This window comes from Panthera pardus, unplaced genomic scaffold, assembly GCF_024362965.1.
Source record: "Panthera pardus isolate Hobbes unplaced genomic scaffold, ASM2436296v1 HiC_scaffold_22, whole genome shotgun sequence".
NCBI lineage: Eukaryota > Metazoa > Chordata > Mammalia > Carnivora > Felidae > Panthera > Panthera pardus.
Window position 1 is genome coordinate 430,016 of NW_026526788.1, and position 13,723 is coordinate 443,738.

Sequence of the window (13,723 nt, forward strand, 5' to 3'; positions counted from 1 at the left end):
TCATACAGGCAAAACTACTTCTTGGCTATAAAAATCCCTGGTCAGGTGTAACGTCAGAAGACCAACGTTAGCTCTCACTGCGGTCTCCCTAGCCTAACTCAGAAGTTGGGGAAAGCGTGAAAAGTCAAATGAGTTGTAAATCTCCCAAGAGGCATAATTCAGGTAAGAAACAAAGGGCAGACAAATTTCCCTGTCCTCAGGAACTTAAAATCTCAATAAGGACATTAGACACACACAGAGGAAAGATTTCCAGGAATGCCTGCGAAGCGTGGGTGGAGACAGCAGGCTACGACATACCCAGAGGAAAAGAGGACATTTAGAACCCAAGTGGTCAGCCGCGCTACCTGACGGAGGTTGGTGTTTGAAAGGGACCTTGAAGCATGAGACATCAGTGCCCAGAAGTCCCTATTTCTTTTAACTCTTAACTCTTAAGGTCCCAACACGTTTCCCATTTTTTGCGGGGGTGGATTCCGTTTCTTAGGCCAAAGCCCAAAGTATAAAACCACAAATTGATGTTTTAGGGGCATACACTTATGCTACTTGAAATTTATTAATCCCAGGGGCGCCTGGGTGGCTCAGTCGGTTAAGTGGCCGACTTCGGCTCAGGTCATGATCTCGCGGTTCGTGAGTTCGAGCCCCACGTTGGGCTCTGTGCTGACAGCTCAGAGCCTGGAGCCTGTTTCAGATTCTGTGTCTCCCTCTCTCTCTCTCTCTGACCCTCCCCCATTCATGCTCTCTCTCTGTCTCAAAAATAAATAAACGTTAAAAAAATTTTTTTTTTTAATTTATTAATTCCAGATTCAATCGGCAAGTATCGTTAGGATCATTTTATTTAACAAACAGTTCAGAAATACTCAAAAAAAAAAAAAAAAGTCCAGAAATGCTAATAACAGCCCCACCAACTGATATATTACTATATATTGTTTTTAGTTTCAGAATATTGAGAAAGTTTTAAAGTTTGTTTGTTTTTGACAGAGAGAGAGAGAGAGAGAGAGAGAGAGAGAGAGAGCGCAAGTGGGGGAGGGGCAGAGAAAGAGGGAGACACAGGATCCAAAGCAGCCTCCAGGCTCTGAGCTGTCAGCACAGAGCCTGACACAGGGCTCGAACTTGTGAACCGTGAGATCATGACCTGGGCCGAAGTCAGATACCCAACCAACTGAGCCACCCAGGCACCCCTCATTTTTAAATAATTTATTTTGCAGCTTCAGAGTGTTCTTTCATCAAATTCATGTAGATTGGAGGTTGGTAGAATTTTTGTAAAATTCTGAACAGTAAATAATTTGGGATTTCTGGGCCATCCGACCTCTGTTACAACCACTTTGCTCTGCTCCGTATCTCAAAAGCAGCTATAGGCCACGTGTAAATATTTATCGACATGGAAATTTTCATTTCACATAATTTTCACGTCACAAGATAGTATTCTTCTTTTGATTTTTTTCCAGTCATTTAGAAAAGGAAAAACCCTCTTAGCTGATGAGCCATACAAAATGGGTGATTTGGCCTGCTGTCTGCTAACCTCTGATGTAGATACTCAAGAGAATAATAGAACATTTTTGTTCCAGAGTTGAATCGCCAATCAAAAAAAGTTCTAGCTGACTGTTTCAAATCATTAAACTAGTAAATATACAATTTGAGGAAATCAAAGAATATTTTTCCAAGTCTTACGAAAATATTTTTCTAACGATCCTTGAAACGTTTTGAATATTATACAGCGTCCTTTAAAAAAAAAAGTCTTCGATACCCCAATACCCATCTCTGGGAAATATTTAAGCAACGTTTTAAAAGAGTCGAATTTATTTAATTTTGCAGATTGAGTTCAGACTTTTCTTTGTTTCCTCATTGCCAACAATTTTCTGCAGTTGGAATCATCATAATGTTGTAACCCTCATGGCCTGAACTGAATTTTTTCCATTTCTTAAAAATATCAGCAAAACATGCAAACTAGAGCGACCACATTATATCTGGCAGTGTTTAGCTGCGTAGAGTTTCTACATCAGTAAAAACAACACAGTTTATGTATATACGTATACACACACATATACACATATAATATATATGTGATTTTGTGTCTCATTTAAATATTCAGTATCATATCCTCTCTAGAGATAGACTTCAAACTTCATTAAGAAAAGTCAAGTTTTAGGGGCGCCTGGGTGGCTCGGTCGGTTGAGCGTCCGACTTCAGCTCAGGTCATGATCTCGAGGTCCGTGAGTTCGAGCCCCGCGTCGGGCTCTGGGCTGATGGCTCAGAGCCTGGAGCCTGCTTCCGATTCTGTGTCTCCCTCTCTCTCTGCCCCTCCCCCGTTCATGCTCTGTCTCTCTCTGTCTCAAAAATAAATAAATGTTTAAAAAAAAAAAAAAAAGAAAGAAAAGTCAAGTTTTGGAGTGCCTGGGTGGCTTAGTCAGTTAAGTATCTGGCTCTTGATTTCAGCTCAGCCTATGATCTCACGGAGCCTGTTTGGGATTCTCTGTCTCTGCCCCTCCCCTACTCGCTCGTGCACACTCGAGTAGGCTGTCTCAAAATAAACAAGTAAACGTAAAAAAAAAAAAAAAGGCAAGTTCTTATATATCATTACAAATAACTGTTAGTAAAACTGACAACTTCTACATCATTCAATACCAGTTTGAAAGATCCCATCAGAGTGTTTATCTACGCAACTTACTTATGTCTGCAACACATTTCACCAAATCAGAGGTGCGTGAAATGTAAGCTAATGCCGTTGTCTTAAGCGCCACCAAGAAAGGAAAAACACTGCCACACAAAGACACAATGCTTTCTTATCTCTTGTAATTTAACTTTATAATTGTTAGTATTCTTTTTAACTTATTCATATTTTCATTTTTTTGAGAGAGAGAGAGAGAGAGAGCAAGTGAGCAAGGGGCAGAGAGAGAGAGAGAGAGAGAGAGAAGTGGGGCTTGTGGGTTTTTTTTTTTTTTACCTGAATTAGGGCTCTAAGCTAACCCGAAGTGAGGTTCACACTCACGGAACTGTGAGCCGAAGTCAGATGCTTAGTGACTGAGCCACCCAGGTGCCCGCTTATTCATATGTTTAAAAAACACATAACACTCTTGCAGAAAACAAAAAGTATAAGTGGAACAAAATTGGTTATGATGACTCAGCCACCCAGGCGCCCGCTTATTCATACATTTAAAAAACACATAACATTCTGTCAGAAAACAAAAAATATAAGTGGAACAAAATTGGTTGTGATGACTGAGCCACCCAGGCGCCCGCTTATTCATACGTTTAAAAAACACATAACATTCTTTCAGAAAACAAAAAATATAAGTGGAACAAAATTGGCTATGATGTGTATGAAGATTCACAAAGTTAGACCCCTCATTGTGTTTCTTGCAGAACGTTTTCGGAGCTGCCTGGATATGGGCGACTCAGCTCCGAAAAGGATGCTCCTCTCCTGTCCTCAAGACGTGGCAACACTGAGCTTTGTTGTGTAAGGGTGAGCAATGACAACTACCACCGGGCAGCAACCTGGCCCATGGGGATGGTAAAGTGCAAGCCCGCTTCACAGGTCTTAAAATGCAGAGAGGACACACAACCCGAGCCAGTAAAGTACAAGATGGCCATTTGGCTCCTCCTGGCCTGCCACACTGTGGTCACAGATGTCGCTGTGTGTTTTCTAATTTACCTCATGGTGTATTAAAAACCTACCTGAACGAGGGGTGCCTGGGTGACTCAGTCGGTTGGGCTCCCGACTTCAGTTCAGGTTTACGGGTTTACGGGTTCGAGCCCCTCGTCGGGCTCTGTGCTGACAGCTGGGAGCCTGAAGCCTGCTTCGGATTCTGTGTCTCCCTCTCTCTCTGCCCCTCCCCCCTCACGCTCTGTCTTCCTCTCCTTCAAAAATAAGTAACAAAACATCAAAAAAAAAAAAAAATTAAAAACCTACCTGAACAGAATGGTTTCTTTGTGGCAGTTGTAAATGTGAGGTTTTACCTAAGACAACCCTTGCAAATATAAGTAAAATGAAGAAACCCGGAATGAGGGCACTCTTACCCAGCTGGCTGCACAATGCCCCTGACCTCACACTTTGTCCTCAGCCATCGAGTCAGGGCAAAGCTTCCCGGATCTGTCTCTGGGCTCTGTTACCAGATGGTGGCACGAATCCCGTTTCCCAAAGCCTGTTCGTTTTACACGCTTTATGTCAAGTGTCCCCGTATGAGGAATGGTTTCCTCGCCTATTTTATCACTTCAGTCTCTTACGAGGAATAGAGGTAACTTCTTCTGCACATCCCTATATGTGTATTTTATCTTCTCATTTCATTTGTTTTTATATTTTTTTCAGTAACATTCAACTTGCACTGAAATAAGATGAAAACCATAGTTTCACGTTTATCCTTCTCTATTTTCAGAAGATCTTAATTTGGCAGGAACAGCGTGAGCATACTAAGGGCACAAGAAGATTTTGTCGCAATAAGCGATGAAACTTGACAGCAGCTCCTTAGGACATCACCTTCTGAAACTGACTTCACCCTTCACCCTTCCTGACCTCCAGAGTTGTCAGTGTGGGTGGCACGGGGTGAGACACTGATTGGGAGATTGCCATGATGCCATTTTACCGCAGGCGTAGCCGATCTCTTTGCCCGTACCATGAAGTTCTTTTCTTAAGTTTTCATTTTTAACGAGTAGTCAAGTTCTGGTTTTTCTACTTGGCCTAAGGGGGGGGGGGGGGAGAGAAGCATTTATAGATGAAAAGGTAACACAAAACACATGCAAAACTCACAATAACCACAAAAACCACAGCCACGCCTTAATAGGACCATGTGCCTGGCAGACACATACTACAACGACAATAGCTGACAGTAATCACAGTCATTGCTTCCTAGGCCTTACTACGGGCCAACGCTGCCCGAAGTCTTTGCACGAACCGGCCCAGCTAGCCCTCACAACTACGCTACCTGGTGTCCATTTCACAGGCCAAGAAACCGAGGCAAGAAAGGTGAAGCGAGGTTGCAGAGAAAGGGGATAAAAGCACTGGGACCCACCCAATGACCTGGGCTTGGAGTCCAGGACTCTTGCTGTCCCTGCCACCTTTGTCCAGTGCTACAGACACCTTGAGTAGTTGTCCCAGACAGAGCCTTCCTCACCATAGGCTCCTGTGGAGTGAGCCCAAGTAAGCATGCAGAGGAGAGAGCTTAACTTAGAAGCTGGCACAGAACTAATCTACTAAGTGTGTGTACATTTTGTATATAGCCGGCCTGGGTGTGTGCTCCTTTTCATAATTAAAATACATATTAAATATATATATATGTATATGTGTGTATATGTGTGCGTGTAAACCTGTGTCTGTATTTTTTTTTTTAAGTTTATTTCTTTTGAGAGAGAACAGGGGGAGGAAGAGAGAATCCCAAGCAGGCTCCACGCCGGGGACTGGTGACTCGGGGCTCGATCTCACAAACCATCATGATTATGACCTGAGCCAAAATCAAGAGTGGGACGAGGGGCGCCTGGGTGGCTCAGTCGGTTGAGCGCCTGACTTCAGCTCAGGTCATGATCTCACGGTTGGTGGGATGGAGCCCCGCATCGGGCTCTGCCCTGACAGCTCGGAGCCTGGAGCCTGCTTCGGATTCTGAGTCTCCTTCTCTCTCTCTGCCCCTCCTCCACTCGCACTCTGTGTCTCTCTCTGTCTCTTGAAAATAAATAAATGTTAAAAAAAAATTAAAAAAAAAGAGTGGGATGATTAACCTACTGAACTGCCCACACGCCCCACCTGTGTGCTATTTATCTGGATCCACACATTGAAATCTAAAGTTCTCTGAAATCAACATTTATAAAATCTGTTTGATGGATACGTGAATGTTTGCTGTATTTGTACTTTGCTATCTGGTTGAAGTATTTTCTTTAAAGATATCTTATAAAACACGAAATGCAAGGGGCGCGTGGGTGGCTCAATCAGTCGAGCGTCTGACTTCAGCTCAAGTCGTGACCTCGCGGTCCGTGAGTTCGAGCCCCGCGTCAGGCTCTGCGCTGACAGCTCGGAGCCTGGAGCCTGCTTCGGAGTCTGTGTCTCCCTCTCTCTCTGCCCGTCCCCTGCTTGCACTCTGTCTGTCTGTCTCTTTCCCTTAAAAATAAATAAACATTAAAAAAAAAAAAAAAAGAAATGCAAATCCCATGCTGGCAGGACCTGGGAAACCCTGCAGGGCCTGAGGTCACTCCCCCAGGAGCCCGGGATCCAGATGTGGGGAACAAAATGGACTGCCTGGAGGCCCCCTTTCCCTGGGCATCTCCCCACATCACTTCCTGGTGAGCTTCTCAACCCCAGGCCCCAGCTCCTGAAAGGCTCTGCCCACTGTGTTTCCTCCTTCCCTCCCGACCATGGTCCTCAACGTGTCCCATGTTTATTTACTGTGCTCTCCTCCGTGACAGGCCCCTGTGAGCCCACGTCCGGCCTGACAGCAGGGACCCCTTACATACAAGCTTAGTGAATAAACCAATAAACGCGAACACAGCTGTCCCATCTTGGGGGCGTTCCTTCAGGTTCTGACAGGGGTCTCTGATTTCCCTTGACTTGCTCCTAAACCTTTGAGAATAGCTCGGCCAAGCTTGTTTTCTCCCCTCATGGTAAGAGGCTCTCGCTGAGGAGCGCCTGCTGGAGGTTCCCAGAGGACATGGTGATGTGGCACGGTGAGGTCCCTCCTGTTTGACTGAAGACCTAATTCCACCGGGCTCAGCACCAGGCAGGCGTGTGACCCAGTACTCAAGAGAGCAAGACACCCAGACACAACCAACAAAGGGCAGGGCCTCAGCAGGGCAGTGATAAGGCCAGTGAAAGTGCTTAGAAAAGATAAGAAGGAAGCTTGTCACTTAAGGGACAAATAGTATCACGGTAGTGAACACATTCATGCCAAGAAGACAGAAGTTACAAAGAGCAGGGTTATGAAAGTGAATGTGGCCAAATGATTCTCAAGGCACCGGGAGAGTAGAAATAGGGTGACCAGGGGGGTCACCTGAGTACAGTGGAGGCCAGGCTAGGAGTGGTCTGTTCTAGATCGTTGAGACTCTAATACCTTAACATTTGAAAAGCACAAAGTATTTCCATGTTGCCTTATTTAATCCTGGCAGTGACCTTGTGGGGAGCGTCACTGCCCCCATTTTACAGATACTAAGGTCTAGACAAGCTAAGCTCAAATTCACATGAATCTGAATGGAAGATAAGTATTTTAACTCCAGGACCACTAGAGAAACATTCCTTCTCCTTTTGGTCTCAAATGACATTTTATAGCCCATCCCTTTCTCCTGTGAGGAGGGAATTCACTTTTGGACTTGGGTTGGGCACAGTCTTGATTCAACACAGTGACAAACTGTGACTCGGGAATCGGAGACTCTCTCAAATCAGAGACTCAAGAGTTGGCTCTGGCTATCGGACAGCTGGGGATGCCAGCCAGGTCGCCATTCAGCCTGAGACGATACTTATGGGAAGTGCAGTCTGCTGAAAGTTTACATGCCCCCGGGTCCCACGGCAAGCAAAAGGTAAGTGTGAGCTGGGACAGAGTGTTGGTACCCCTCACAGTCTCCTCAGCCTTCTCCATCTGTCTGTGCTTGTCTCCCCCCACCCCCACCTTGGGGAGCACTGGCCCCGACAGCGCTCATCCCTGATGGACAGTCAGAGGTCATGGCTCACCACCACATGAACTCTGCCTCTTTGGGGGGGTGCCCCTGGTCAAGAGAGGTGCTGTGTATCAATACCGTTTAGTTTGGAAGTAAGGAGCCCTGGGCTGTGAATTCGCAGCCTCCACATGTGTGTACTTGGAAGGCATCTGACCCCCAAGATGTCGAGCTGTGCCTGGACAAAGTTAGTGGAGTCTGGAGGACCTGCTCCCATCATTCCCTCCGGTCCAGGAGAGCCTCAACATTCGCACAAGGAGGAGCTTACAAAGAATGAGGCCATGTTTAAGGAGCCAGTTCAGGTGGGGGCTGATGGCGGCCATCTTTTGCTTCCAGGCCGGAAGACCCTTAAGGTGGCATACGAGGCGGAAGGGAGAAATGATGCCAGTTCTACACAGGCATTCAGAAGGGGGTCTTTTCCTGCAGCCTCTGAAGAGACAGGTGCAAAGACCCCAGCAGTTGGGACGACATCGGAACTGTTGGGAGTGGTCACGCCTTGACACTTCTGCTGCTCTTGGACTCGGCAAGCACTGCAAGACTTCTCTATGGGATCCCAGTCAAGTGAACACCCTTCAGTTGAAAAATGGGGCAGGAGAATTGGGCTCAACTTCCTTCTTGCCTCATGACCTTTGCCGTGTCATTGTATGGCTTTCTATTTATAAAAAGGTAATTCACGGTGTCTTCTCGCTGTCTCCCATGCCTTCACTGGAGGCGAAGGCCTCCCCTCCTCCCCGAGTCGCCCCCTCCCTCACAGACCAGAGACCTCAGGGCGGGCAGAGGTTTCAGCAGACCCTTGCAGGATTTGGGCAGGGCGGTGGGAACCCACACCACTAGCTGGGAGGATTGGGGGTGTTGCACCACGGATCTCTAGTCATACATTAAACATGTCTGAGGCTCCTTTTGAACAACAAATTTGCTGTCTCTACTCCTCACTGCCTATACCTTCCAAAACTTACCTTCCCCAATTTTAATCTTATGTGAAAAACATACCATTTTAAGACTTTTGGAATCGTCCTCCTTTAATTAAACAAGAGGAATATCTTCCTAGCTATCCACAAATGCAATTCTGGTGATTAATATATTTATATGAATTGTTTGCAAATATTACTCAACATTCAGTCCTTAGAAATCCCTACGTACCTGTTTTTTTTCCTTTCTTTTTTTCTTTCTTTTTTTTTTTTTGTTTCCTACCCACTTTCCTTTTGTTTTCAAACAGAGTTGAAAGTTTCAAGGACTTTTCCACTCTAACTCCTAAATCCCTTTTCCTGCTTATCTTAAGTAGGATTTAGATAATGTGTGGCTAAGTAGGCCCAAATACTTAGAAAAGAAAGGGGGAGGGGAGAGGAGGGAGAAAGGAGCAGGGAAGGTAAGGAACAAATCTACTAGACGTGAAAAACACCAACGCCCATCGTAAGAAAGTGAAGACACACATGCGCCCACAGAGCTCTCTTCCAAGGGTGGAAGGTGACGTGTGTTCTGCGTGTCTCTGAAAGATTCAACCAAGTCAAGCTCTCTCACAGGAATCTGAAGAGGGAGATCTCAGCCCCGGCATTTTACAGGACCCCTCTTTGAAGCAGGCTGGCTGCTGTCGTTAATCTCCACACACTTTGCCGAGAATGCATAGTTTTTAGAAATAATGAAATTTTTGACGTCATGGTGAGTGAGTGATTGGGACTTCACCAGCTAACACTTTTTTTTTTTTCATATAAACACTTAATAAAGCCATAAGAAACAAACTGTCCTCTCCAGAAGTTGTCACGCTTCCTCCCAGCTAGCCCCATCATGCCACCTTTCTATATGCAGGGCTCCTGGCAGGGTCTGTGGGAGCTTACCCAGGATGAGAAGGATCCAAGTAAGCAGTAGTACCCAAGGGTCTGCTTGACTCATTGAGTGGGGATGGGTAGGACTTTGTCCAAGTCCCCAGGTTCTGGGGCGAGCTCAAAGATCCCCTCGTCCCAAGAGTCTCCCTTCCCTTGTTGTCCACATTAGAATTCATTGCTTCCTCGGAGGGATTGCCATAGACCTATTTGTAATCTTTTTATTACACCTTCCTCTTTTTTTTTTAATATTTATTTATTTTTGAGACAGAGAGAGACATGGCATGAGTGGGGGAGGGGCAGAGCCAGAGGGCAACACAGAATCCGAAGCAGCTCCAGGCTCTGAGCTGTCAGCACAGAGCCCGACGCGGGGCTCGAACTCACCTGAGCCGAAGTGGGATGCTCAGCCGACTGAGCCAGCCAGGCGCCCCCTCTTCTTCCTCTTTCCGACTGCTTAGGATTGTGTACAGAGCAGACACCTAATACATGTTTGCTGTATTGCAAGGTCTATTTCTAACTTCTTCAATATCATAGGAATCTGAACTTGGCATTAGACGTGGGCAGTTCCTACTAGCTACGGGGGTGGCCCTCCCACCAACCTGTTCTTTCTTAGCCTGCGACCTTTCTACAGCACTGCTGGCACCCGGGGCCCTGTGCTTAGAAGGGCCCCACTCTTGGTTTGATGCTCTGCTATCACCACTTGAAACCCTTAATATTTCATGAACAAGAGACCCACAGCTTCATTTTGCATTTCTGTCTACAAACTATGTAGCCCGTCCTGATGTCTCCATTTATAAGTGGAAGGGTGTGCCGACTTCCCTAATTGTACTAATGGCAGGAAAGGACACATTTCAGCACAGGAGAGTTTTTTAAAAAGATGTGGCCATGTTAAAAAGATCATTTTGTACTCTTAAGGAAGTGATTCCAAAGAGCGGTCCTTAGGAAGCTGGTCATAATAGATTAAAAAGAAGGCTTGGCAGGGCGCCTGGGTGGCTCAGTTGAACATCTGACTCTTGATTTGGGCTCAGGTTATGATCTCACGGTTCGTGAATTTGAGCCCCGCATCCAGCTCTGTGCTGACAGCTGAGAGCCAGCTTGGGATTCTCTCTCTCCCTCTCTCTGCTCCTCCCCGGCTTGTGATCATGAGCGCAGTTTCTCTCTCTCTCTCTCTCTCTCTCTCTCTCTCTCTCTCTGTCTTTCTCTCTCCCAAAATAAATAAAACATTAATAAAAAGGAGGGTTGGCAATAACAAGAAGATAGAACGCTCACAGAGCGTGGTGGTGTTATATTGAATATTTTATTTTTCCTGCTTGCACACCTATGATACACTGCCTATAAACAATGCTATTTTTATTTGCATAACTTTGCAGTTTACAAAGGTTGTTTACTTTCATGGTTTTGCTGCATCCTTACACCTTTGAGAAGCATGCACCTTCTATGATTTCCACTTAACAGATGAGAAAAGCAGAGTTAAGAAACCAGTGGCTTCAGGGGCACCTGGGTGGCTCAGTAGGTTAAGCATCTGACTTCAAGTTAGGTCATGATCTTCTGGTTTGTGGGTTCAAGCTCCACATCGGGCTCTATGCTGACAGCTCAGCGCCTGGAACCTGCTTTAGATTCCGTGTCTCCCTCTCTCTCTCTCTCTCTCTCTCTCTCTCTGCCCCTCCCCCACTTGCATTGTATCTCTCTCTCTCCCTCCCTCCCTCAAAAATAAGCATTTAAAAAAACAGGAAAGAAACCAGTGGCCTCAGGGGAAAACGTCTTGATATAACCAAGAGGTGAACCTACCCACTTTGGGTTCTAAATTTGGGACTCTTCCCCATTTCACGGTATTCGCCAATGTACAGTTTGCCAAGGATCAGAGACATCAATCCGAGTCCTGTACGAGTTACATTTCAAACTGTTTAAATAAACATCAATAAGATCTGACTATCGTTAACTCGCGAGCAAAAGCGCAAACTCACTTGAGGGGAACAAGCCGTGAGTCCCACCTACAGTCGGTCCTGTTTCGTGGAGGGAAAAGGAAAAAAGGGCTCAAAGTTGCTCTGAGTTAGGTGCCTTGTGCAGTAAGCCTAGATAACCCGGAGAGGAAACAAAGCTCTGAAACCACTCTCAAATGAGCTCAGGCTGTTTCACTCGTGTGATCGCACCACATACGTAAGCTGGCCGCCTTATTTATGTGATAACCCACCAAACAAATGAAAGAGAGCTGTCCAGCGTGCTCGGTCAGAGCAAAGGGAAAGTGCGAGGTGCCTCGTTCCCACTAGCGAGGTCTGAACTTTCCCACATCCAACGCGGCCCCCTCCGTAGAAGGAAGACTGAAGCGCATTCATCGAACTGACCCAGTTGGAGCGGCCAGTTCACGCAGAGTGTAAGAGAATACCGTGTCAGGGACTGAACACCCCGTTTCTGTCTGCACGAAGGCCAAGCCCGGACGTTGTCCGCAGTGGCCACAGATACCTGTGAGAATCCTGTGGGCATCTAAGGACAAGACCGGGATCTTGGCAGTCGGAGGTGTGAGGTGCTGGTCTGAGCTGCTGATTAAGACAAAAGCCTAAGCAGTGATATGGCAGGATTCTCTTTGCGTTTATTCTATTGAACAAACACATGGCGCTTTCTACAGCCACCACACCGTGCCTGTAGGGGCTTCCTGGGAGGCAGCCCCCTAGGCCCCACTGCGAAGAGTGCCATGACTCTGCCTTCGTGCCAGTTCTCCCTCTGAAGAGGCACGCTGAGACACTAGCCAGGCTCGTTGGGTCTTTCCTCACAGGTACGCAGGACAATTCTCTTTGCTTTTGCCTGACTCTGGTTTTACACGTAAGGTGTAAGTTTTGAGGGGCGCCCGGGCAGCTCCCTCGGGGACGCGTCCGACTTCGGCTCAGGTCGTGATCTCATGGCTCGTGAGTTCGATGCCCGCATAGGGTTCTGTGCTGACGGCTCAGAGCCTGGAGCCCGTTTTGGATTCTGCGTCTCCTTTGCTCTCTCTGCCCCTCCCCCACTCACGCTCTGTCTCTCTGTCTCTCAAAAATAAATAAATAAATAAATAAACCTTAAAAAAAATTAAAGAGACAGAGATAAGAAGTAAAAGGGGCCCAGTGGTCAATCTACAAAAAAGATGAGCTATCCGAAGTTCCGGAATTATCCATCCCTCTGCATGGTTTTTATACCGTAAATGTGCACTTCATACGTATACACTCATCGATACTCTTATTTGCATGGCTTTAAACTTTAAGTAAACAATATCATATTTCATTTATCCTTTTATAACTTGATTGCCTATGTAAAATCATGTTTTGCAATTTATCCCTGTTCATGCAATTGAGTTCTTTTTAATGCCACAATATAATTTAATATAATTTAATGCCACAATAACAGTTTCTAGTATCCACATAGAAAAGAAGAAACGAGTAATAATAAGTTTAATGACATTTTATGTAACCCAGTATAGCCAAAATATTATTTCCACATTTAAGCAATATACAATTGTTAATGAGCTAGTTTACATTCTTCTTCTGCTAGGAGTCTTTGGAGCTCAGTGTGTGTGTCCTCTGTATAGCACATTTCAGTTCAGGCTGGCCCTAGCTCAAATGCTCAAAAGCCTCAGGGTCTCATGGCTCTGCATGGGACCACACAGCCGTGAACTATTCTATTGCCTAAATCCACCAGAATTCGTATCAAAGGGAAACGTTGACGGGCTAAAGTTAAAGAGGTTGTTTATTTTTACAGCAGGACTTGTCAGAGCTCTTAATGGCATAAAGTGCATTATGAATCTCCAGGACAGTGGGGAGATGCACACAGAATTCGACAAATTTATTCGGTCACGGAACACTTCTTCACGGAGCGCTTTGCAAGATGGGGGTTCCGCAAACTCTACTTCTGGAGTGGAAAGAGCCTGAGTTTTAACATTACATCCAGCTAAGCCAGAGCCTGCTCTCACACTTACTAAACACTTGGACATTCAGGGCCTTCCTTTCCACGTCGCTAAGTGGATACCACAATGCTGCCCGTTTGGGATCTTATTTTAAAAAGAATGTGTTTCAAACATCCAGTACATAGCAGGTGCTTAACAAATGTTAGGTTCCTCTGGCTCTTCTCTTTTCTTTGCCCCCTCTCTCCTAATTCAAGAAAACTATCCCTTAATTGGGAAAGACGTGATTGGCCAATTCACATAAAATTAGCAATTACCGAATGAATAGATAGGAAACTGTATGCCAAATCAGTGAGTTGTAAACAAACAAACAAACAAAAATAAGTCTCTACCCGAAAGATGAGGCCATAGCTGAAAC